Raw genomic sequence first — 3,329 nt, forward strand, 5'->3', positions numbered from 1 at the left:
ATGTACCTGCAAATCAAGAATATTCTATCCAAATTCCTGTTTATCTTCTGATATAGTACCTTTAACACAAATTTGACAATGCCCCCAAATACCTTGCTTCACTTCTTCCCAGAACAATGACACAGAGCAATTATGTCCCTAAACATCAGGGAGTTAATACAGCCAGAAAGCTCAGTGGCATCCTGAACCAATGGCCAGGGAGCAGCTACAGACCCAGCTTAAAGAAAGCTCTGCCTTGGGAGTTTCTTCCCCTGCAAATTTTAATAGAGCTGCGCCTGGTTTGACAGAAATAAGAAGGAAGGTATCAAACTGGTAGAAAATGCCTGTCAGAGTGAATTCACTCTTGCAGATTGATAGCGAGGCATGAAAGAGAAAACAAGTAGTACCTTCCTTGCCTACCAAAAAATCTAAAATTAGCCTGAACCTGGACTACAGGAGGATTATTTAATGGCAAGAATGAGAACAAGTGAAGACAATGAAACCTATTTCACCATTTACCTAAACAAATCTCATCCCTGCTTTGCTTTACAGCTCCCTAACTCAGTATAGTGGGACATTAAATCCAAAGCGACATTTAATGAGCAATTGCTATTTGCCTTTGTCAGTACAAAAGCAAGCAAACAGTTGCCTGATATTTCTTACATTCTGTATCTTTCACATAAAACATAATTATTTTTTTTGCATTTAACCTAAGACCCAAGTTGTAAGGAAATGCAACGTCTGAAAGCCAAAGAGGAAGCTTTTTTAAGACTAAAGCCTTAAGCCTTAGAAGGGCTGTTAGGCATTAACCACTGTGTAGGAGTGGTAATGGCCTTGGAATCCTAAAGGAGTATGAGTCCGTAAGAGAAGGGAACGGGAGCATGGAAGTGACGACATGCACGTTACATGTTTTATTAAAGAACATTAGAGTTACTTTCACCTCCTCTCTAGAAAATTAAAATTAAAAAGGAAAAAAAAAAAAGCACCCCTTAAGAGCTAATACACAAAGCCTAGCAGGGCTGCCCACACAATGCATTACAAGTTTTGAACGCACGTAGTCCCCAAAAACACCTCCAACAGCTTTTAGCCGTGACTGAAGCCCTCTGTTTGTTCCTCGAGGGCTCTGCAGCACGTGCCTGCAAACACCGGTGCCGCAGCCTCGGGCACCCGCAGGGATGTGGCACCTGCCTCTCCCCGGCCGTGGGCGCCGTCCTGCGGGCTGCCAGGGCTGGGGGAAGGCCCCGCGCTGCCCCGGCGCTGGGTCCCGCCCGAGCAGGGGAGCACGGCCCCGCCGTGCCGCCGCTCAGAGCCCCGCACGGGCACCGCGGCCATTCCGCTCCCCGCAGGGCGGGCAGCACAGCGGGGCGCGGCACGCAGGCCGCAGCCGCTGCTCGTACGCCGCGGAAGGGCGGAGTGGCAGCGGCCGGGGGAGGGGGGCAGGGCCGGGCTGGGCCGCGCCGCCGCCCCGGGCCCGCTCCCGTACTCACGGCATTCCTGGCGCTCGCCGCCGCCGCTACCGGGGATGCGGCGCACTCCGCCCGCGGGGCGTGACGAGCCCGCCGCGCGCCAGGCGAGGGGCCGCGGGCGAAGCTCAGCGAGCAGGTCCCGCAGCAGCGGGGGCTCCGTGCCGGGAGGGCGCGGCGGGGGGAGCGCAGGCCCCGCCCGGGTGTCCGGGCCGTGCGGGCGGGCGGGAGCCGCGCCCGGGGCGCCTCCGCCATGTTGAGGCGCGGAGCCGCCGCCCAGCGCAGGGCAATCCTCTGCGAACCCTCGGGGCGGCATCTGCCTCCCTCGCCATCCCGCCCTTCTGCCCGAGCTCCCTCGGGTGCTGACCGTCCTGCCGTGAGGGTTAGAACGAAGCGCTGCAGGTGTCCCGCTGCGTGGGGCGGTGGCGCGGCACAGGCCCCCTGCGGCAGGTGTTGTGTGGGGCAGCCCTGTAAGTGGAAAATTCCCACTGGGATGGGACAGACGGTTTGGTATGGCTGCACCCTGGCAGATAGCACTGGCAGGTGTCCTTCCCTCCAGTTAATTGCGTGACAGCGATGTTCTAGGACACGAGCGATAAGGACATCTTTGTGACAGCCTCTCAAGCCCGGCTCGGTCGCCCATGCTCAGCAGTGCACGGGGCCGGTGCCAAGTCCGCTGGAAGCACCAGCGCTGCCACGATTTTGGCTGCGAGTTTGCAGCTCTGGGTTGGCACTGCGGGCCTTGGGAACCGCCGTGCACCGACGGCAGCTCCCAAGTCAAGGTCCCCAGTCCGGGAGCCTTGAACGGCAGCAGTGTGGAAAATGAGAAGTGTGGTCAGTGGAGCCTGGGGCAGGTTGGTGAAGCACAGTATGAAATCCTGAGCGCTGCCACAGTATCGCAGCCGTCTAAAACACCACAGTGAAAAAACTTGGTTGTTCATGATGCCAAAGGAGTGATCCAGTGAGAAACAGATGAGTCTGCAAAAACCCAAAGAATAGTTTTTTTCCCGATAATAAATACCAAATAAATCTTTTTCAAGTGAACCATGCTACAGGCTGGGTACTTCCCTTGTGGTTTGAACAGGGAACATTTGAGGCTGGGGATAAGTTCACAAATGTCACATCACCAGACTGCAATGGACTAACGCCCTGACTTCGGAACAAAGGGAAGGTGAAAGCTTAATGTCTTTAAATGAACAGTCCTGGGTGAAAGAGAGCAGTAGATGCACATAGGTAAAGTAGATCCATTTCTTCTGCTTAGCTATGTGCAGCATCCAAACCTTCCAATGATTTTCAGTTGATTTTAATCCATCACTCCTTCCTGATTTCCCCAGGTGACATCCTTATTGATTCAATGATGAAACATCTTCATTCTGGGGTTGCACCTGCTTACAGAAATCTGAACAAATAGCCAGAATGGAACTAAGTACCTGTATTTGTGATGGTTTAAATTCTATGAACTAATGAAATTTATAAATCTCCATTCTTAGAGCCCCTGCCTAAGAAAAAGTACCCACACATCCTCGGGAGGTCTCTTTTTTAGGATCAGCACTGAGCTGCAGAATTGCTAGCTCCAGTAATAATCTGGCCAGTAATAGCACACGTTTCATAAGCTATCATGTGTTTTTCCAGGGAGTGGCAATGTGTGATCATTTCAAATGCAAGAGCCTGCTAAAGCATATTTTGAGAAATAAGGGAGGAAGTTGCACTGAACCACATTGCTATGGAAATATCCACTGGGGAGGTGGGACTTAAATAAAACTAGTGAAACTTGCTGGTAGTTTTAAGGACACTACCAGCAGTTGCATGCACACCAAATAGAGAGTATCCACACCAGGAATATTTAAATGTTTTTAAGAAAAAGTCTTCAACAGAAATATTCTATCC

The sequence above is a fragment of the Melozone crissalis genome, unplaced genomic scaffold (genome assembly GCF_028551555.1).
Source record: "Melozone crissalis strain CALT ecotype California unplaced genomic scaffold, PUWL_Pcris_2 ptg000016l_1, whole genome shotgun sequence".
NCBI lineage: Eukaryota > Metazoa > Chordata > Aves > Passeriformes > Passerellidae > Melozone > Melozone crissalis.